Source organism: Tamandua tetradactyla, chromosome 8 (genome assembly GCF_023851605.1).
Source record: "Tamandua tetradactyla isolate mTamTet1 chromosome 8, mTamTet1.pri, whole genome shotgun sequence".
Classification (NCBI taxonomy): domain Eukaryota; kingdom Metazoa; phylum Chordata; class Mammalia; order Pilosa; family Myrmecophagidae; genus Tamandua; species Tamandua tetradactyla.
Genome location: NC_135334.1, coordinates 91,837,192 through 91,861,208, shown reverse-complemented (window position 1 = coordinate 91,861,208; position 24,017 = coordinate 91,837,192). Strand labels below are relative to the sequence as shown.

At 32.8% G+C, this 24,017-nt stretch overlaps 1 protein-coding gene across 7 annotated transcripts in view; it reads left to right on the top strand.

Moving 5' to 3' along the window:
• SOX6 (SRY-box transcription factor 6) overlaps positions 1-24,017 on the top strand; it is a 602,540-nt gene that overhangs the window by 109,512 nt on the left and 469,011 nt on the right. For 5 of the 7 annotated variants that reach the window (XM_077114108.1, XM_077114106.1, XM_077114104.1 and 2 more), the window contains exon 2: positions 8,832-8,903. The gene's annotated coding sequence lies outside the window, so the exon portion shown is untranslated. Of the gene's footprint in view, positions 1-8,831; positions 8,904-10,854; positions 10,982-24,017 lie in introns of all 7 variants that reach the window. The other 2 variants (XM_077114102.1, XM_077114101.1) reach the window with 1 other exon arrangement.

Here is a 24,017-nt window from a genome sequence, read left to right as displayed (position 1 = left end):
TGTTTTAATTTTTTACATTAAAAAAAATCCATCTGGAATTTATGCTGGTGTGAAGTAATGGTAGGGATTCAACATTGTTTTTTTTTTCCAAATGCCTACCCATTCCCAACACCGTTTATTGAATAGTTAATCTTTTCTCCCCTGACGTGACATGTCCCTTATATTATATACTAAATTCTTCTATATACTCAAATCTATTTCTATTCTTATACTTGAATACAGTTTTAATTTTTGTATTTTTATACATATTTTAAACCTAACATTGATTTAGATTATTTCATTTTTGGAAAGAATTAAACTTGAATACCAAATTTTTGGAATCAACTGAAATTTAAATTATTTGTTTGTGCATAAATAACATCCTTGAGTTTAGACTATTTCTTTTTAAGTTTCGTAAATTTCCATATTGTGTATGTATGTTATATATATGGTAAATGTTTTTATTCTCTTTTGTTGGAAGAATACTCCTTTGTCCAGTAAAATTGTTCTATGAAGCTACTCAGAGGTAGAAGAAGCAAGAAGGAGGCTTTGAATTACAGGCTGACAAATGGGCTTGGCACAGTGCTTGTCCCAGAGAACTATGGTGGTTGAAGGACAGGGGTAGGATTAGTTGATAAGAGATGGTGGGATTTAGAACCTCTTATGAGAACTCTTTTGATATAAGAACCAATAGTCTAGGATCAGAAATACTAATAAATGCTACTTAAATGAAACATGGAAAGTACACTAGGTTTGAAACCATAAGTTCTTAATTTGAATAAGAATTTATTACTGCTTTTGTGAATATTCAATTCAATTGGGTCTCAGTTTTCTCATTTAAAAAATGAGGATAGTAATCCATTTTTCACAAAATAATTTTGATTCAATGAGAAAACACTTATCAACTGAGCAATACTTGGCCTATAGTAGTTATTAAATATTTGTTAGTCTTTATCCTGTAGAGCCTGGGTTGATGGGGGTGAAATTTAGAACAAGGACTTGAGTATTGGAGAGCTCTGGGCATTTCCTACATTTTGTCACATTATAGAGGTAATGATTTTTACCACGTACTGAATGAGAGCAGTGAGGTAAGGAAAGGAGAATTATGTAGTATGAAGCTGGTTTTTTTTCCCAACACACACACAGGCACACACACACACACACACACACACACACACACACACACATCTTATCTAGTAGGGGACCAGGGAAAGAAATAATGAAATTAGGAAAATTACAAGAGAAGAAAATACAGGGATTGGTTGTTGGTTGGGGATGGAGGAGATAGGAAGGTATGGGTACTGGAGAAATGTATTTATAAATCCAGGCATTTAACCTATCTGCATTTTACGAAGTGCCTTGTCAAAGGAGCTAACTGTGAGTAGCAAAACTAGCATTCGTTTTATGAGAGAAATGAATTTTGAGGTTCACATTTTACAGATGAAGTAACTGGATGTATTTATTTTCTTCTTAGATGGACATAGTCCAGTAATTGGAAACTCTGACTTAAAATGAAATCTCTGTGATCAATGTCATATGGCCCTAAGTGAGTTGTGTATTTGTTTCCTTGTCTGTAAAACTGGGCTCATGTCATCCTGCTATTCCTCATGTTTTTTACTTAGGCAGTGAGGCAATCTCTGCAGGAGGCCAGGCTAGATCTTGTCTGGACTTTATAGTGAAATCTTTAAATTATGAAGAACATGCAATAAAAGGATGAGCAGGATCTCTCCATAAGATTTGCTTTGTTTGCTCCTGTGTTTTTGTAAGTGAACAAGAGAATCAGGGCTTGGAGGGGCTACTCCATAGGATATAACTGAACTCCCAGTATGCATGCAGTTTAATTATTAAGTGTGATAATGTAGTAGCATTGTAAAAGACATTACCCTAGGGTCACGCCCCTTTAAGCTATTCCTTACGAAGTGTTGGCTGCACTAGCCACCAGGTGATTTGTGTAAGTTGTGACTTGGACAGTTTCAGCTGAGTCTCACAGAGAAAGAAAAAAGAGAAGTACACTTGTAGAAGGGATATCTGACCTAGGAAGCATTTTCATAACCCTAATCCTCGCAGTATCATTGAGCAGGTAATTTTGTATCCCCATTTTCTATACATATTCTCTATTTCACAATATGAGATTTTATGGTTTTATAATCTGTTTTCTTCACCGATTTCACTCAAAGCTGTAATTATTGTCTCTTATGTGCAGCTGTGAACTCCTTGAAGTCACCAACTCTATTTTATTTATTTTGGTGTTTCCAGTGCTTAACATAGCCCCTAGCAACAGGCAGATATTCAGAAAATGATGAATAACTATGATTTACTTTAGGAATTAGGACTCTTAAATAATTAGGCCATAGTCACCAAAATGTTTACTTTTAGCATTTCTCCCCCTTTCAATTTCTATCATGAATTGGGAAGTGTTTTAAAAATATCAAGTGCCATATACATGCTACGTAGCAAATTCAGACCATGTTGACTCTGTATTCACTAAGTTTTTCTGGTCTGTATTCAGTTGATAATGCAGCTGTTATTTTAATAATTGTCTAAGTAAATATTTGCACAACAGGCGGTGTCAACTCATCTAAGTAACTTGGTGTTATTTGCCTGATACTTTAAATTACAGAACTCCATTACTGAAGTCATTAAATGTGGTTAAGAGGGAGTGGTACTGAGTGGTAACTGCCAAATTTTTGTTTGATGCTGGTCAAGTGGCCTTGTTGGCTCATGTTATGCTTATGAAGGATATGGCATTTTTCTTTAGTTAAGGCCTCAAAATACAAGATTTGGGGGTTTAAATCTTATGGTGATTCTGTAAATAGCTTTTGGAAGTTTGTGGCCCATATTTTGGTCTTGGTTTGTAATGCTAAGCTGCCTCTGTAAAGTGGAAGACATGCTGTCTACTTCTAAATTCTCATTCATTTTTCACATAAACATTATTTTTATACTGACCATCCTTGTTCTCAGATAATTTTTCTTGAGAATTGCTATTTCTCAAGAAAATAGCAAGATAAATGAGAGCAGCGAAGTGTTGGCAGTTGTGAAAATTTGTAAAACTTATGCAATTACTACTTTTGATTTAAAATTCAGCTATATATGTTGGCAAAAGTGAACTAATGGGCCTAGGAAATGCAATGTTAATTTCTCTTCTCCTGATCCAGAAATACCCTGCCCTGATCATCTATGACCTATTAAAATAGGTTTATGAAATTTTACATAGAAGTAAGTGTATATTGCATAATGGGTGTAGATAAATATGAAATCGTAGAAAGTTAGTATTGATAGGGACTTCAGAGAAGAATTGGTATAGCAGTTCCTGAACACCAGTCTATAGATAGTTGCTAGGCTGGCAATCATGTAAAGAGTTTTATTATTATTTTTTTAACTAGAAACTCCTGGTCTCACTTAAGGAGACTCTGGTTTAATAGGTCTGGAATAGGATCCAGATAAATAAATTTTATAAAAGATTTCTATTTAATCAGCTGAGGTTTGATAGAAATTTCAACTCAGTGTATTCTTTTACAACATCACTGGCAAAGAGTCATTCAGCCTTAACTTTCACAGCTCCAGCAATAGATCTCTATTTTTTTGAGGCAACTTACTTCATTGCTTTTAAAGATTTGTCTTGGACTGAAATTACTGCATTTTTCACTCTGTTTTCACTTGCACTGTTTTACTCAAGGTGAAAAAAAAGCATTTTCACTTAAGTACGTTGTGGATGAAACAGTGAAATTATTAATTTTATTAAGTTTTTATTACTCTCTAAAATTATTAAATTTAATAAAAACTTAAAATTTCTTTTTAATACTCTTTATGATGAAATGGGAAGGACATGTAAAGTATTTGTGCTGTCTACCAAAGTACAATGGTTATTTTGAAGAAACTCATTTGTGCAACTGTTTGAGTTGTAAACTTAACCACCTTTTTTCATAGAATACAATTTTTCTTTAAAGAATGATTAACAAATGGTGATTATTCAGACTTGGATACTTGGCAAACATTGTCTCAAAATTGAGCAATGTGAGCCTGCCATTACAAGAAAAGCAAATGACTCTGTAGTCAATAATAAAATTTGAACTTTTGAGAGGAAATTAGTAGTTTGGAATACTTGTATTCACCACCATGAGCATGACAATTTCCCAATATTTAAAAACTTTTCTGATAAGATTAGTGGTGATCTTTTTTTTTTTTTACATGGGCAGGCACCGGGAATTGAACCCGGGTCCTCTGGCATAGCAGGCAAGCATTCTTGCCTGCTGAGTCACCGTGGCCCGTCTGATTAGTGGTGATCTTAACAAATTTGATTAGAAAAATACTGTATAATGAACTATGTAAACGTTCTGAATCTCCATAGCTCGATGAACCATAATTTTTCAAGTGAACCAATGCATGATGTCTATTGAACATAGGAGTGGACTTCAATAAAAACTATCACTGGAGAGCTTTATGGAAATAGGTTCTTTCAGGAAAGCAGGGTATTGGAGTAGGCAGCAATTTGCCTTAAGTTGTCTTCCTTGACACATCAGACTTACTCTTAGCTTTTCTCTTAGAATGCATAAATACCAATTACTAAACCCTAATTTTCTCTTCACTGTTGTGATGTTCTTAATTATTAGCAATTGCCTTTTTTGGGGGGAGGGGGCATTAGCTTGGTATTAGTTCCTTTGGAAGTTGAATTTCACATTTCATTTTTTAAACTTAATTCAAATTCTGCATAATTTAATATAATTGTTAAGGAGAAAAGGAAAGCTGAGAATTATGGAGTTTAAGAAACATGCTTTTAGTCTAGTAAATATATAACCGACAAAAGTGATAATAATAATGTTTTACTCTTAGCCAAGAGTTTGTTGAGAAAATAAATGCCGTGAAATCTATTGCTTCATCTCAGTGGCTCACTATGTATAACTTTATTAAATCAATGAATCAATAAATTTTAAAAAGTTATTTAATTCTGCGCTTGAGTTTCAAGCATGTGATGCCATAATTAGTATTAAGGTGGAAAAGGTTTATTACAGATGCTTTTAGAAGCACTTCAGTTTTTTTTTTTAATATTCTAGAATCATTGATTCTTATGATTGGAAGGTCATCTAATCCAATCACTTATTTGATTCTTGAACTTCTTGCTAAATCAAATTTAAAAAAATAATGAGAGAGAGAAAAAAGAGAAATGAATGTGGCTTAAAGGCAGAGCTTTATGCAGGATTTAAAAATTTAGCTTGAAAGCTTTTAATCTAATTATAAGGGAAAGTGGCAGTGTTTTTATTTGCTGTTTACCTTTAGTCCATTACCTATTTTTGGTAGAGTGGGGCATGCTTTTGTGAAAATGTTTATAGTTTCTTCATTTGATGTAAAGATTCTTGTTTGAATTTGCCTATAAAACACTAATATTAATATTTGGCTTTTGCTGCCAGACAAGTAGTGTGTTACCATAGATTTGAGTGACTTCTTCTGAAGATGTCATGAGTGATACACTGAATTATAGAAATGACTTTATTATTTTGGGACAAATTATACATATAAATATAAAAAATTTTAAATAACACCAACCCATAAGAATAAGAAAGTAAAAATAAAACCATATCTCACTGCCCACTGTTAACATTTTTGTTAAATTGTACCTTTCCTTATGTAACTTTTGTGTGCATATAATATACACAATGTAAATAAATCAATTTCCATAAACTGATTAGTTCATATTATATCTGCTATATTTCTTTGCTCAAAAATATATTGTAGACATTATATTATATCAATAAATATAGATTTAAAGAATAACTTTTAGTGGTTATAGAGTGGTGTTATATGTATATACCATAATTTACTTACCCAGTCAGATTATTTCAAATTTTTGTTTGTTATAAAAATGCTGTAATTAAAATTATCAGATGTGTATCTTTTAACAGTTTTGTGATTAGTTCCTTAGGATAATTCTTGGAAGTAGCATCTCAGACTTAAAGGGCATGAACAACAAACATTTTAACATACACTCTCAAATTGCTGTTCAGAGAAGTTGTTTCCAATATGTAATCCATCAATAGCTTATTTCTCCATACCCTCACTAATACTAGTTTTTGTCCAATTTATAAAATATTTTTCTATCTTGTGGGTGAAAATGATATTTTTTTGTTTTCTTTTTTTATTAGTGAGATTATACATATTTTTATGTAAATAGACATATGTATTTCTTCATTTGTACATTTCCTCTTTATATTCCTTTTCTGCTTTTATATTGAAGTATTGGTAGCAATTTGCTTTTTGTTTAGTAAACTAAGGATGGTGACCAAATAGTATGGGTCATGTCACCACTGTGGTCAGATGTAATAGTCCATGGACTGGGTTGAATTATTAATTATTGGAAAGCCTTGAGAGGGAAAATCATGTCTAATTTGCTTTTGTATTCTTACTCTCCATAGTCGCTACTTGCTGAATGAATGAATGAACAAATTATGGCATGGGACAATCCATGGATGATTGGGTGTTCTAAGGATTTATTTTGCAAAGCAAACTCACTTTCCAGAACAGATTGTGATTTGCTTTGGCATTTTCCTTCTTGTCTTCCTAGGGGCCTTCAGGACCAAAGTAGCCAACTTTTATTTTTTTGGAGCTGTCTTCCTCAGCCTTAACTTTCCTATTCCTTACAGAAGTAGCTTACTTCAAGTTGTGTGTGTATTAATTCTTAACTCTTTGCCAACGTTAAACGTTGTTTTATTATTTGTAATTTATCTGTGTGAGGACGTACACATTAAAACCTTGTTTCTCTTCTTTGGTAATGAACTCTGTGATCTTAAATACTTGTTCTTGTTTAATTATTTCCTCCAAAGTATACTAATAGTGTATTAGTTGATAATGAGATTCAGGGTTACTTTTAGTGCAAAATAACAAAATTGCACTGATATGATAAATGTGGTTTATTGACTTTGTATTGGTATGCATTAAAATCTTATTTGCCCTGAATATCAGAATCATGTTCTAATTAAAGATATCTTCAGAGTTAAATATCTGAAATTTTAGAGCCCAATGATTGGAAAAAAATAGATATATGGAGCTACAATATTTCCTGGATAAATTTTAATTTTCTCACATTGTTTAAATGCAAATGAAGGTATGGGATATACATATATATTGTATAATTCCAATTCATGCTTTTCAGGGAATATTTTCCAGAGAGACAAAGTGTGATCTTTAAAAAGCAGATAAATACTTCTTGATGTATCCACAGCTTTTGAATGTATAATCTTTTGCTATAGAAATATTCTGCGGGGAACTTCTTTACAAAGAATTATAATTTATAACTCAGGGCAGGATAAAATGTTAAAATAGCTTACATTAAAACCAATAATCTTTGTTACTTTTGAATAGTACATTGAGTGTGTCTAGGTAGGGTTGTGTGGTGTTCCAGGTAAAATTGTTCTCCTGGAACCCAAAACATCAGAAAGCTGTAAGGAGGAAATGGGTGTGTACCAAAAATCTGTCATGGCGCTATTGTCCCTGGCAAACGCTCTCATATCTCCAGCACATATGAATGTTAGAGTTATATAACAGAGTTGCTGGAAACTGGTCAGACTGAGGTAGGAAAGACCTGAGGCACCATTCCCTATAAAGAGAAGGTCTGGTGAAGAACTTTAATAAGTGTATTAGCCATAGATACTTGAAGCTGTCTAAATGCCCAGGTTTTTTGTTTTGTTTTGTTTTGTTTTTATCAATGTAGACTAGAAATAGAATAAATCATCTGGGTCATTTAGGCAAAAGTACATTTTAGGGGTTGGGCAAGGGCTGAGTTAGCTATTATTTCATATCTTAGCTTAATTTCAGATACTGATTCCTGATCTATTAATGTATAGCTATTTGAGCTATAATTACAAAGCTGGGAGTAGTGGTTCTTACATATGATGTTGATCAAGATCTATTTATTTTCAGAATGTATTTTATTTAAATCTAGTTAGCGCTAACTAACCTAGATGTGTACTTGCTATATTTAAAAATGCAGATTGAATCAGACCAATCCCCAGAGCCCAGGAAAATTTCTCACCTAAATTAGGAAATCCAAGTTTCATTATTATTTTCAGTTGAACATTACCTATTGCCATCCTCACATTTTGGAAAGAATACAGCCTTTGCAGCAAACTTTCTTTGTTTTCAGGGGATGAAAATACGCTGTTTTAAAACCAAACAATACAAATAAACTACCAAACTAGCTTCTAATGTATGGGGAGTTCTGGAAAGGGAAAACTATAGATATTTAGAGGCATATAGTGACTCATTGTGCTAGTTAAAATTTTTTATAAGGCTAGCTTTGTGATTTTGAATTCCATCTGTTACCTTTTCACCTAGAACTAAAGTTTTTGCAAGTGAAAGAATTTTGGATTGAATTGTGGTTTATACAGTATGCATTGTATGTAGCTTAAGCTTCTAAATGTGTTTCACACTTAAGGTAAAACAAAAATGGCATCATTTCTTATTTCATTTATTCTACCTAGAAGGTATTCCTGTTGAACACACCCAACATATTCTCTTTGAAGCACATTCATTTAACTTGCATATATAAATTAAACATGTTTCAAATGTTCAGCTTTTATGTTTAAAATTTTTTCTTTTTGTGCTTACTTATTCATACTTTTAAACACCTACTTTACTACTGACAAGTTCTTTTTTAAAGCCATAATGGATGGACATGTTTTCTTAGAGCAATGAAATAATTGGTATTATTTTGGTATTATCATCTTGGAAAAAATTGTTGGAGTAGATGGGGATAATTATCTGGGTTAAAAGTAGTATACTTTATAAACAGAATATATACTTTTTAATACAAATGCAATTTATTTATCTTTTTTCACTTTGTTTTTTGTCTAAATTTTCAGGTCACTTTCATGAATTCAAAGGCAATTTACCAGTGATTTCTGGGAGCTGGGGCTGATAATTTGTGTGTATTTGTAAGTATTGGCTTATTTACTACTCTTCTCATTGAGTAATGAAGCAGTTACGGTTTTTAAACAAGTTCTTACCTTCTTTTGTGTGTGAATGTTTATTAGTTTTTTGCAAGTGCTTTATATAATCTAAGTATTTAGAGAGTGAAAATAAAAGTAAAGTTCTTGCACTTCAGAGAAAATTTCTGTTTCCTTGGAAGGAGTATTTAAAAAAAAAAGCTGGTGAAAAAATTTCAGTTTGTTATAATTTTCAGTGAACTAACCCAATTGCATGGACCATTACAGTAATCTGAAAAAATAAATAATAGTTTATTTTTGGGAAATGAGGTTCAATTGTAGGATTACCTTAAAGAGTTTGGTCTATATACACATGACTAATTTAGCATGTTGGCTTCTTACATTCTCCTGTTGCCTGTGCTCATAGAAAAGATGTGAGATGATATAAAATTCAAAGAACTGTTTATACATGAGGAGATTATTTACTAAGGAAATTAGACTCATTTAGTGAGTCTCGTTGAATGAGTCTCGTTTAGTGAGATTTTGATAATGTATACCAAAATCCAGGCATTCCTGGATTTTGCCATTATTATATTATATTTTAAAATGGCATTTTGGACAATAAAGGTATTTTTTCTCAGGAAAGATGATAAATTTCAAGAAAAAATTCTAAATGAATTTTAATAATCCAATAAAGTACTTTTAATTAATTGATATATATTTATTAATATAGAAGTAGTTTAGACTATGTGGCAGATAATTGAAAATATTTGTGTGTGTAAGCCCATATATAGGTAACTTGGTTTAAAACTTATTTATTTGTGCACATTGTCATAAACTGTTGATATTGAAGGGGTTCATTGATAACAGCAAAGAAATAGAAAACTTGTTCTCTGTTACTATCTTTCTACAAAGCAGTTTTAGTGAATATACTTCTAGGGAAATATTTGAGAAAAATAACATTGTAAACTACAGTACATGTGATTTAGTACTTAAGCAGAGAGCAGTGCAAATGGACTTTTAAAACCAGCTTTACTTTTTTCTTATTAGTAGTATTGATTAAGGCAGGCATTTTGGATCAATTTTGTAAAGATGTGCATGTTTAATATAATTTAATATACTTTTTCTGTTTTAATGCTTTAATAATAAATGAGTTCAATGTTATTTTTATGAAACTATCAATTTACATTTTATTTTTTGAAGACTTATTTCTTAAGTAAAACAAAGCAATCTAAACTGTGTGGTTTGTTTGAATTAAATATAAGGTTTTAATTTGTGCAAGGTATTATGGTGAAGATTAGGAAGCAAAGAAGATGGAGAAGTAAATGTAAATTATCTTGGAAGGGCTCTTCATGGAAATGATGATTCTAAGGATATGAGCTTGTCCTATCAGAAATCTGAGTTAAGGACAATAATTTTGACTGTCCAAATCTTATCTTAGTTTTTCTTAGTTATCTCTTTCACCCTTCCCTCATATCATTCAGTATTCCCTTTAGTAAGTAAGTTTTTAGGATGATTACCATTTTTAAATGACAAATACAAGATAATTACCAGCATTTCAACCAAAACACCTTCATTCAAATATGGTTTACATTTCCCATCATCTAAAGCCTCTGTGTTCTGAATTCTTCAGGTCTTTCCCCCTACCAAGACACATAAAACTAGTGTTGAATGGAGGCAATCCAATTAGCTAGATTATTCTCATGATTTAATAAAGGGAGAGGCTAAAATCAGAACTATATAAAATGTATAGCTTTCATATGGTTATTTCTAGAATTCAACTAAAAAACAAACCTCTAGTCAGTTTTTGTCTGATCACATAGGCATAGGTTATATCTTTCACATAGGCCTAAAGCAGTTACTTTCCAGTTCTAAGAATGTCTGCGGGTTAATTTAGGGCATGGACTGATTTCAGGTTTGATCAGGGGCATTTCCTGACTATAAAACCTTCTTTTAAAAGAAATGCAGCAGGATGCTATGATGAAGAGAAATCAAATGAGATAAGCATGGGATCTGGAATTCTTGGGTTCCTACTTCTTTTAATTGTTGAAGAAAGTGTCCACTACTTACACTGACTGATGAAGCAGGTAAAAAAATAGAAATATTTATCTAGTTCTAGACTTGCTAAGAACAAGCAATTGGGATCAGTGACAATGGCTTCTTTTAGACAGTTTCTTTTAGAAACCTTAATTTCCATGTCCTGAAACTGTTTATTTGCTACATGATCTAAGGAAGAAAGTTATACCTCATGGCTATGGGAAGGTTTCTTAATAAGGTGTGCAGAAGCCAGTCTGTGAGATAAGGAGGGTGGGATATTATTTTGCACATCTATAATGAATGGGCCACACCAAAGGTGTGTGAGAACCGATTAGAATTTACCTACTCACATCTATTACCCAGGTCAGAAGAGGAAAGCATTGTGAAGGAAAATCATTATCTTTTCAGAGGCTGTATCTTAATATAGTTTTTTGGGGTGTTTTTTTTTTTGTCTTAAAAAAAATTAAAACTACTCTTCTCTTTCTCCAAAGTAGGCAGTGTATAAAAAGACATTGTTTTGCATGTTAATATTCTACACTTTAATTTTATCTTTAATTAAAAATTGTGTAATTGGTTAAGGACAAAAAAACATAGTTCATTAGAGAAGCTGCTTCTTCAGGTTACCCAAGCTTTTTTTTTTTTTATGGTGCTTGGTTCGGGAATCGAACCCGGGTCTCCCGCATGAAAGGCTGGCATTCTAACCAGTTAACTACCCTTGCACCACACCCAAGCTTTTTTATTTGATGATTACTTCCTTTTTATAAAATTCTGTCTCTGTTCATGGTCTCTAGTAATCTTTCTCTTGAGGCCTCTGCCAAGTGTTTGGGTATCTGATACAAAAAGGGATTATTGCTTAACCCCCCAGCTTGAGGCATTAATAATTACGTATCTTAAGTTGGTTTAAAACTTGATTTTGTAGACATTAATTACTGAATTTCATAAATCTCTCAGAGGTTGGTAGAATTTTATTCATTTTTGCATAATAGTGTGGCTCAAACCTAGGGATTTACAATGTAAATTTAATACTCTATCCATGACACTAAGCTATACTCTCTCTAAGAGAGGATTTTTAGCTCTCTTTCTGGTGGTGTTTCCATCACTATCTCAATCCTCACTTGGTTGCTATATAAATAATTTTGGAAAGTTCAGAAAGAGTCAATCAGGGAGGAGATTGTAGAGAGCCCTCTGCCACTTGATTTTTCTCATGTTCCTAGGCCTTTTGCTACTCTCTGATATTTTTCTATCTCCTATGTCCAAGACTGCCATATGTCATGCTTCAGCTGAAATTTTTTGAATTGCATAGATTTTTAGGAAATAAAGAAAAAGAATCAAAAATTAATGTCTTTGCGGTATTTTAAAATGTTAGGGGATCTTTTCAAATTAAGCATAGTTCAGACCAAAGCTCCCTTAGTGAAAATATCTGTGATTTTAAAAACAAGTAGGTCTAAGTGCATTATCTTTAAAAAATATTATTCCAGGCTAATCTTGACATAGAGCAAGTAAATAAAAAAGATGAGCTGTGAAAATCCACAAATAGGGCTTGAATGCCATTTTCCATGACAACGGGAGCTGCCCCATGAAAGCATTAATGCTGAGAATGTAAGGAATTTAAAATTGTGCCTCCTCAGTTTTATAGTTGTGTGCTCATGTTAATTAGAGATATACTGACATTTGAAGCATCTACATTAATACACACAGCTATTATACATGTGTGAACTATGGCCAGAAATCTATTTTAATTGAAAGCAGTTTGCTAATCTGACTGTGTATGTCCATTACATTCTAAGCTTTTAAGTTTTATATGCTTGTCCTTACGTATTTGTTCTTTCTGCTCTGTGCACGTTGCGTTTCTATTTTATACCTAAAAGGACAACCAGACCTATTTTTAATCTGCTAGTGGTGTCTTGGGCAATATTGATGGAAAATTTTGAGGAAAAAAAGATTTTAATAGTGTTCTTTATTTGCTGTAGTTTTGAATTTCTTTTCCTTCTCTGACTTTCTAAATTGTTAGTTTTCCTTTCAAAACTTTAAAAAGCTAACCACTGAAACAAGGTAGGATTTAAGTTTTTGGAATTTGCTTCATTAGCTACATTTAAGCACAAAAAAGTACTCTCCACTGTCACACTGTGGTTTTATCCAGAATTAGATAGCTTGGTGAGATGACCAGTGAAAAAAAATTCTGGTTTTTCCAGTATAGCTGAGTTTCATCTTTCTGTCTTGATCTCAACCCACATATTTTAATTTTTGGTGTCCACAAAATATGTCCACAATAGCTTGATGCCTTCTTGAGATCCTCTGTAGCTCTAGGACTTTTTGCTTTGTCTGTCTTACTCTTAAAGTAAGACCTTATATCTATTTTTTGCAAGCTTGTATTTCTTGAGAATCTGCCTGTCATGATTTTAACCTAATTGTTTTGTGTTTGTTGTCTAATGAAACTCCCACACTTTCTTTTTAGACTGACCCCTGAGTATTACACAAGGCCAGTTAGAGAGAAACTCCCTTTTTAGCACCAGAACAAACTACTCTAAAAAGTTTGAAATACTCTGAATTTGTTTCATTAAACCATAAACCAGGGGCCATTAAAACTTAATACTATTAATATTATCATGCCTATTTTGCCCTTTGCTACTTTTTCACTGTACCAAGTTCCTCTGTTCTCTATTCTTTCATGTTGCTTACTACATATTTTGTGCCATCACAGCACATTTGGTAATTTCAACTTAATTGCTCAATTATCAGTAATAGTCATGAAGCACTTAAAACATGAGCAGTGGAAGATTTTTAAAATTTCAGAATAAGTTGTTGTGTCATAATCTTAAATGAGAAACATGACAATATCTGCAAGCATAAAAATACATAGCCTGAGCTAGGCATTTCAAGGAAGTCAAAAACCTACTCAAAATCAGGGCTTTTGTCAGGCACTGAAGTGTTTCATCTTCGCTAATTTCAAACAATATGTCTAAATTTGATCTTGGTTTACTTTTCAACTCTAAAAATTTGGTCATGGTTTATAAAGGAATATAGAAGAAGAGCTTATTGATTCTGTTTGAATGTTTTACCAGAACCTCACAATCATGATATGCACTATAGAGCAGAATGTGGTGTGAGGTGGATCCATGTTTGATGCTGATTAAGGAAGCTGATTTCCTAAAGAAGCAGAATGATCTTTTAATAATGTTTATCCACTCCTTTGATCATAGGACAGTGATAGTTATAACGAACTATAACTAAATTGTAGTTATATAACTTCAGTTATAGTGAAGTTAGCATATTTATTTATTTATATTGAAAAAAATCACTAATTAACAATGACATTTTAGGGACTTATTACAAATCCTACACAACAATAGTGTAGCCTTCAAGATAACTTACACATTATGGGGAAATAATTATTGTAATTCTTTTGGCAACTAGATAAAATATTAAGGTTTTGCAGTAGTATTCAATTTAGGTTTTTCTTTAAACTAATATAGTGCCAACAGGTCTTTTTTAGATGTTATAAAGGTTCTTTCACATATTTATAGTATTGTAGTAAACCTGAATTTTCTGGCTACATTTGAAGGTGGAGTAGAGCTGCACAAGAGTTAACATTAAAATAATTCAGTGCCCATTGGAGAAGAATTCTTCTTAACTTGAGATAGGTAACAATATGGGGATTGGGGACAGTTTGCTAAGAGCTGTAGTAAATTCAAATATTCCTTCAAAAAGTTGTTTCATGAACTTGTTTTTAACCAAGAAAATAGGCTTAATAATTTTCCAGTATTCTTATGTAGCTTTCATTAATATGTAAAGGAACTAACTGTATTAGGAGTTCCATTATTGGAATTAGGTGGTCGTCTCAAATATAAAGTAGTGAAGTAGTGTCAATAAATGCACAAATTATATTCAACAAGCCATTTAAAAATATATAGGGATCCATAAGATATGAAATATAATCTATTATTCAGGAAAAAGTAAAGTCAATTACTCAAGTATTTAGCAGAAATATTTTATTTGGTTTATAAAGATTGAATAATCAACAAAATCTAATTTATTTTGTGGTGCACTTGACTCTACTTATCACTCTGAGCATAGAGTTTAATCTGAAGTACATATTTTATGTTATTTTGGAGTATAGATGGACACTGTTATCATGTCACCATTTTTTTGCTGGCTCCAAAGCATCAAAATGTGAGTTAAATATTGCCAGTAATGATAAAACTTTTCTGCATCCTCTCTCCCTTCCCTCCCCCATTCCTCTCTGTCACCCTTCCTGTGTATATCACCTATATAATTTTTACTGGTGTTTCTCAAAAACATGAGGCAATTATAGTATAAAAATTAATTTCCAAAGCATCAGCTTCTATTGATGACAGGCAAAAAGGACTTATTCTTAAGGTTTAATCAGTCAAGAAAAAAGTTTGTTCATATGATGACATGCTTGTTTTTATTATTTGATTAGCACTGAGGGCTTGGCACAGTGCTTACAAGAGAAAAGATGGTGTCTATCCTAAGGGCTTAAAACTAGAAATGTTAGTAGAGTTTATGATGGTGGAGGTTTCTTTGGATATAAACTATAATGGAGTTACTCTTTTTCTTTTCAACCTGCAGTTTCACATAAACTTAGATAAAAGAATTCATGGATATAGACAGGTTTTCTATTTTTATTTGGCTTCTGGGTTCTTTTATACGTTGCTCAGAAACACAAGCAGAACAAAAAGTCATGTTTGGCAGTTAATTATTATTTTTCCCTTTTCGATCCTGGCATAGTAGATAATTAAGCAATAGTATTAATGGAAGCCAAGTCTATACCTCCTAAAACTGCCTGCCTTAGACACAATATAGATACTTGTTGTCCTAAAACTGTCAGGTTAGTGAGTCTATGGCTTGGTTTTCATTATTGCCACTAATGTTCTGAGTTTCAGTGAACAAAGTGAAGAAGAATCTAGATATAAGAAATCCAAATGGAATAAATATTATTTTCTTCTATTATTATGTATATATAACAACATCAACTATACTGGATTTTTTGAGGTGAGATGGGTCTCATGCAATTTGATCTCTGATACAGCAGTAAGAATAGATTCATTAAATGACTGATGCTTTAAGGGATGGAAACATTCTGGGCTCTCTCCATGGTAGTAGTGATATGTAGAAGCTGGAAGCCACTGATTATGTTGATTTTGTGACTGGTTACTGTGTGTTTTACTCTGGACTTCCAATCATAAAACAGATAACTGAGAGGCAGTATTTGGGCACAGGCTGAGAAGGTGTAGACAAGACAGTTGACTTTAAGAAAGCTTTGAGTGTCTGGAGCTTTTTGAAGAGAATATATTGCTGAAGAAATGGAAGGAATACCTGTCCCGCCAACTTCATTGCAGTAATTGAGAGAGGAGAAAAAAGGGAGAAAAATAAGTGAAATAAGAGATGATTGAAATAGGAGATTTTTGTCAATTGAGAAAATGGATTTGAGGACTTTTTTTTAAGATGTAGAAATACTTGTTTGGAACAGCCAGTACTAACAATAGGAGTTCTACAGTTTTTTTTTCTCCCTAATATGTTTCAAATCTAATGATATAAATTCAATACATGTTAAATACAACTGTAGGAATTTTAGTAAGTTGGTGCCTCTTAGGTAAAAATCAATTAGAACTATTTTGCTTTATTTGGGTAAAGATTAATATAGCTATATAAAAAAAAATCACCTATGTATCACACCTAATATTTTATGTGAAGACTTTTAGGAAGGTCTCATTCATTGTAACTACGATCAGGAGAATTTTTATGTGTTTAGAAATATCCCTTACAATAGGATATTCTGTACAGCCGTATACTTACCAATCATAAGAAAATTCCTTAGTTCTGTTTCTCTGACAATTCTTCCACGTAGAATGATTTAGCCTCAATTCTTGATGCTGATCATGTCTTGAGTTCTTCAATTATTTTCTGTATTAATTCTGATTTATCTTTGCCTTCATAGCACTTAAAGTGATTGGTAATTATCATATATTTGTGTGTTTATTTAATGCCTATGTTCTTTATTAGACTAAAAGCTCTGCCAGGGCAGAGACCATGATTGTGTTGTTCAAATTTGTATACCCAATTTCTAGTACAGTGTCTGACACATAGTAAGTTCTTAATAAGTGCTTATTGAATAAATGAACAGAAATAAAGATAAAGGGAAGGAAGAAGAAAAAGGCAGAATTATCTTTAAATATAATTTGACTTTAGGACCCCTCTTTTTTCTACTCCAGCACTTCAGCAGGGTATTATTTCATTTCAATATATGCTTGACTGTGAATTTATCTGATAAAATTTCCACAGGTTTAGCTGTCTCGGAACACCTCATATATTTGGTCACAGAACTGGTACACCTTAGTCTGAGAATGAATGCCATGAATTGTAATGGAATACTGTAACCATCTTAATGTTAACAGTTCTCTCTAGCATGCAGATCTCAATTCATGGGATTTTTGGGTATCTGTTTCCTCCCATGCAAAGAGGGTGAATTTTTCTCTTTACTTTTTCTGAGATTGTCCCTTAATTTAGGTCCTTTTTCTGCTAAGTTAATTTTCAGTAAAGGGCCCAGTGATTGTAGCATGCTCTGCTGAGTTATTTCCTCGAGGAGAGGTTTGGTATTGTTATTCAGAGAGAATTTGTGAGAGGAGGTAGACTCAATCAAAGGAGTTTTTAACTTGCTGGGTGCTAGGCACTGGGCTTGGTTTGCAGTGGGCCCTTTCCATTAACCTCATTTTTGCTGCTTGAATTTTTTTAGAGACAGAACATTAGCATAACAGATACTAACACTAGGAGTTAAAGTGCACAGACAAGGTTGGGTTGATTTCAGAAGCATAAAGTAAACTTGGCCACTTTGAATGTGAGAAAAGTGGAGATACTTGAGATTATGGCATTCCTCTCAGGTGGTTTTTACATGGAGATTAGTACATGACATGTGTGAGGAATAAAACAGGTGTGTTTAGTTACTTATAAAACTCTCAAAGTGATGACTATATAACTTCCTGATTATATTGCCACCTTCTGTCCTTGTCCATAGACAATACAGTTACAGCAAATATACTTAGGATACAGACCTTCACTATTTGTCTCTTTCAAAGCAAGAGGAAATAGTGCAGAGAAATACGTTCACAAGTGAGAAGAGGTTTATTGAAATAAAAGTAAAAAAAAAAATTCTTTTTCAAGAAAATGGCTTAAAATCAAGTTGACTGTGGAGGATTCATATTATCATTCAGACTAACACTAATGTTAATTTATTCGTTTATTCATTCCCTCAATAAGAATATCAATTAAGGATTCTTCAGTATACAATATGGAATTTAAAATAGGAAAAGAAAAATTAATCCCCAAGGAATTTAAAATCTATTTGTAGGAGGAGATGAAATACACATATATAAAAATGAAGATAAAAAAAGTGATTGATTCAAAACGTAGTGGTTCCTCCCTGGGAAACCCTTTAGCCATTGCTCTTTCTTGGAGAGCTAAAGTGGCTGGCTGTCTTCTATCTTCCACTCAAATGTAAGGACTTAAACTCCTGACACACCGAGCTCTTTATCCTTGCCTCGTCTTTTTTCAACATTTTTTATTGTGAAATATATATACAAAAAGAAATAAAAATTTCAAAGTACATTGTAACAAATAGTTATATAACAGATTTCAGAGTTTGGTGTGGATTATAGGGCCATAATTTTAGGTTTTTCCTTCTAGCTGCACCAAGACACTGGAAACTAAAAGAAATATCAAATGATTCATCAGATGTATTCATTTATTAAATCCTATTTTTCTCTGTTAAAATGTCTTCTTCTTTGATCTTTCCCCCAATCTTTAGGGGTATTTGGGCTATGCCCCTTATAAATTTTATGTTAGAAAGTAGTGTTGATAATATGGGACAGGGGGATGAAACTAGTTGATGTTCTTGGAGAGGATGATCTCTCTGGGTTTCAGGGCTTATCGGCCTGGCCTAAGGACCATCTGGAAATTGTAGATTTCTGTAAAATAATATTAATGCGTGTAACTTTTGTAGAATCTCAGATAGAGCCCTGGGTGTTCTTTAGGGTTAACAGGAATGATTTTGGTTGGGATTTGGCACCTGTTGTAATTGGCAATATCTAGCTAAAAGCAGCCAGCTGTGAGAGTGGAGGATGGGCGCTGGTAGCCATACATGGAGAGAACAATTTAATATTCTTTTCTGTAGTTTATCAGCCTATTCCTTCTGCTCTTCCCTGAATGCTGTACAGTGTTATTCTCACCTCTAGAGTTTCAAAATAGTTGTTTCAGACAGTTCCTACCTGTTTAATTGTTGTTTTGGTGGAAGGACTGAGTCCTAGAATACCCATCGTCCTTGGAAGTCTCCTATGTCTTTATTTTTAATGTACAATCTTGCTCTTTGTTTTCTTTTTGTCCCATCTTTTCATTATTCCATTTCCTTTTATCATTTTAATTAATTTAGGTTGTTTATAATTCAATTTCAAGTCCTTTGTTAGCTTATCAGTTATAATTCCTTGATTGATTATAGCTTAGTTGTTGCTATAGGATTTTTAACAAATCTATACAGCTTGCTTAGACTAATATTATTCCAGTTCATATATTGTATAAGAACTTTACAGTGTTATACTACCATTTCTTCTTTCTAGCCTTTACTATTGTTGTCATATATATCACTTCTACGTTGTCATACAAATATATTATAAACCTCGAAGTAAATTGTTATTTTTGCTTTGAATAGTCCATAATCTTTTAAAAGACATTTAAAGAATAGGAAAAACTCTTATATATTTATCCATATATTTACCATTTTTGTTGCTCTTCATTCCTTTGTGTAGATTTAGATTTTCATCTGGTAACATTACCTTCTGCCTGAAGGACTTCCTTTAACATTTCTTGTAAGATATGTCTATCTGTTATAGGTCCTTCAACTTGTTTTTCCAAAAATTTTAATTTTAAGTGTCATATTCCTCTGGGTGCTTTTAAGATCGTCTCTTGGTTATTTGTTTTAAGCAATTTGATTGTCAATGCCTTATTGTAGTTTTCTTAGTGTTTTTTGAGATGGGGGTTCTTTGAGATTCTTACATCTGTGGTGTTTCAGTTTGTTAAAGCTACTGGAATGCAATATACTAGAAATGAATTGGCTTTTACAAAGGGAATTTATTAGGTTACAAATTTACTTTCTAAGGCCATGAAAATGTCCAAATTAAGGCATCCAGAGAAATATGCCTTGACTTTGAAGAAAGACCGTCAGCATCTGGAACACCTCTGTCAGTTGAGAGGGCATGTGGCTGGTCTTTGCTCCTGATTCATTGCTTTCAGCTTCTGATTCCAGTGTCCTTCTCTCTAAGCATCTGTGGTTCCTCACTTAACTTCTCTGGGGCAAACTGGGGTCTCATCTTTTAGCTTAGCATCTCCAAATGTCTGTGTCTCTTGGTTTCATCTCTCTGCTCTCTGTGTCAGTTCTGAGCTCTCTCTATGTTTTCTCCCTTTTATTTGCTTCATACAGGGCTACAGTAAAAGGATTAAGAGCAACCTTGCATTGGGTGGGTCACATCTCCATGGAAACAACCTAATCAAATGGTCCCACCCAACAATAGTTATGCCCCCATAAGATTAGATGAGAAGAACATGGCTTTTCTGGGTTACATAATAGTTTCAAGGCAGCACACATGAGTTTATAGTTTTTATAATATCTGGAAAAGTTTTGGCCTTTATTTCTTCCAAATTTTTTTGTGTGTATGTTCACTCTTTCCTTTTCTGACTCCAATTACTTGTATACTAGGCAGCTTGAAGTTATCCTACAGTTACTGATTATCTGTTCATTTTTTTAAAAAAATCTTTTCTCTCTCATTGTTTCATTTTGGATTGTTTCCATTGATATGTCTTCAAGTTAGCCTATCTTTTGCCTTGCAGTGTCTACCTGCTTTTAATTCCACCCAATGTATTTTTCATCTTGAGAAAATTGTAATTTTTATACCTAGAAGTTGCATTCAGGTCTTTTTTGTTTAATTTATTTCTCCACTTAAGGTGTTCAGTTTTCCATCTATCTCCTTGAAAGAATGGAAGACGCCTATAATAACTGTTTAAATATCGATTCTATCATCTGTGTCATCTGGATCAGCTTTGATTAGATTGTTTTTTCCTCTTTATTAGCCACAGGAAAATAAAATTGTAGTAGTTTTTATTGGATGCCAGCAATTGTGAATTTAACCTTGTTGAGTATTGAATATTTTTATATCTCACAAATATTTTTGAGCTTTTTATCTGGTACGTAGTTGAAGTACTAAGGCTCTGCCTCTGTACAGTTTGGAAACAGTTTGATCAACACTTTTTAATACTTGCTTTAATGCTTTCAATGCTTGCTTTAAGCTCTGTCAATTGAAAACAATACAGCCTTTAGTATAGGGCTAATTTTCCCCAGTACTGAGGTAATACTATTCTGGGTACTCTACTCAATGCTCATTGCATTATGAGCTTGTATATTCTCTAAAGGAAGATGAAGTATTTCTGACCTTGTCTGAGCTCTGGGGATTGCTTCCTCTGCTCCTGTCAAATGTTTCTTTCCATAGTCTTGTTTAGTTTCCTAAACCACGTGTCAATCAGTACATGCCTGAATTCTTCCAAGGAACCCTTTGTATATCTCTGGAACTCTATGTGCAGGTCTCTCTTCTCTGTTACACTGCCCTATAAACTCTAGCCACTTTAGCCTTCCTGGTTTCCCAGTTGCATTTCTCAACTCACTGAGACCATTGGGCTCTGTAACTTTTCTCCTCAGGTAGTAAACTGGGGCAATTATAGGAATCACTCCATTTATTTCTCCTTCCTCAGGGATCACTGTTCTTTCCTGACAGCTATCTAGTGTCATAAATCTGTTGTTCCTTATATTTTGTCTAGTTTTTTAGTTATTTCAGTTGTCTGGGTGAATCTAATACTCCATCTTGGCCAGAAGCAGAAGTCTCCACATATGTAAGGAAAATTATATAATGTGTGTAAAGCATGCGCTATATTAAGAATGCTTCATACTTTAAAACTGTACAGTAAAAGATGGCACAATGAAAGATGTTTTTCCTATGCTTGCATCCATTAGCCCATATAACCTCTGCTATATAAAGTTTTCTTGTACTACCATCTCATTAGATGATTTCTTACTATTTTTTGTGCCTATAGCACTTTTGCATACTTTTCTTATGACACTTACAAATCTATGTTATGAAGTTTGATTTACTTGTCTGTCTCTTGTGGTAGATAGTAAACACTTAGATAAATGAGATCTATCTTGTCTATCTATCTCTCATTCCCAGAATATAGTAAGTGCTTAGATATTTGTTGTATAAATGAATAAATGAGTGTATCTTCCTACTTTTATGAAATCTTTAGGTATAGAATTTTGGGTTGGGAATGAGAGAGTGTGGTTTGGGATTATGAGAATGTTAGACAGAATGAAAGTAGAGAAGGAAGAAAAATTTGGGGATCCAGAGAGTAGCATGAAAGCAAAAGGTGGTTGGTTGAAGTGAGTAATAGAAACAATAATAACAGAGTTCCTGTCAAGTTGAGAGAAGATAGAGAGATATAGAATGGAGTTGGAATATACATGTTGTAGTTTGTCACTGAAACCATTTTGTGATACCTTTGGCACATTGTAGTAATATAGATGGTAGCAGTGGTCTCATTACATAAAAATATATGTAATAATTATGAAATGATATATATTGTATAACTCGAATTGTTGTAACAGGGGCTTTTAAATGAAGTATGGGGAAAACCCAATATACTTTTGAAATAGGTGAACCCTGGAAAGAAGTAGTAGGAATGGATTACTTGAGAGGAAGCAGAAAGGAATTCTAGGTGTGGAGAATAGCATAAACATAAACACAGTGTAGGTATAAAAGTGAACCTAGTATAGCGGAAAGAACAAGTTGACCTTGGGGTGGTAGACTATGGATTCACTTCCATCTCTGTAACTTAGTATGACTCTGGACAAATGAAACTGCCTCTGTGCATTTTAATTCCCTCAACTGTAAAATGAATGTGGTGGTTGGGGAGATTAAATGATGCATAGAGAACGTTTATCCTATATCTAGCAGGCAGCAGGCCCAGTAACTTTTAATTTCTTCTTTTTAAACATATGTACCCTCTGATGAAGAAAGGAAAATGCTTCAAGAAGGTCTTTGTGATCACTCATCACTTAGTATAAGAGCCCAGGTATAATATATATAACTTATGAGAGTGACTGATGTTCCATCTATCTATCTATCTATCTATCTATCTATCTATCTATCTATCTATCTATCTATCTATCTATCATCTGTCTATCTGTCTATCTATGTCATCTCATGAAAAATGAGGATTGCATCAAATTTTTGTGATACAATACTAAGACCTGGGTAACTTATACTTCATCATTTCTTAAAGATGATGCTTGTTGTGTCATATACCTAAGTTTCTTTATATTTTCTAATTTTAACTTGTGTTTAACATTATTGGCATTATTCTCTAAACTTTATACAGAAATTAACCTTTTTACTACCACAATTTACTTTTTTTCAGGAATGCTTCTACTTATAAGGGCCATATTTATTGAGTGAAATATTGGGAAGATGAGCATCTGAAACCCTAAATTTCTTGTCTTGAAGTCATTTGTATTCATATAGATTATTTATTCTATGGATAAAATCAGTTTTGATCTCAATTTTTCATCCAGGAAATATGATATAAAGCACAGAATAAAGTTTAGCAAATTTTGGCTTTAAAAAATAATCATACTTTAAATCAGCTTATAAAAAACATTGTTGATGCACACTTTCCCACAAAAATATTTTGGATACATGGGGACTTTAAAAGTGGTTATAGCATGACTAATCTAGAAAATAGAGAAATCATTATTTCTTCATTGATGGGAAAATTCAAGACTCTTCCATTTAACTAACTCTGTGTTTGGTTAAGAGAATTAAAGAATATGCATTCAATAGAATACAAAGTAATAAACCATAATGATTTTGGAGCCATTTTCAGAACTCTTTGGTTTTCTAAATATTTGCGCTGTCCGTTATAACTTATAGATGTGACTTATTTTACTGATGATCCTGCTAAATGAAGAGCCACTTT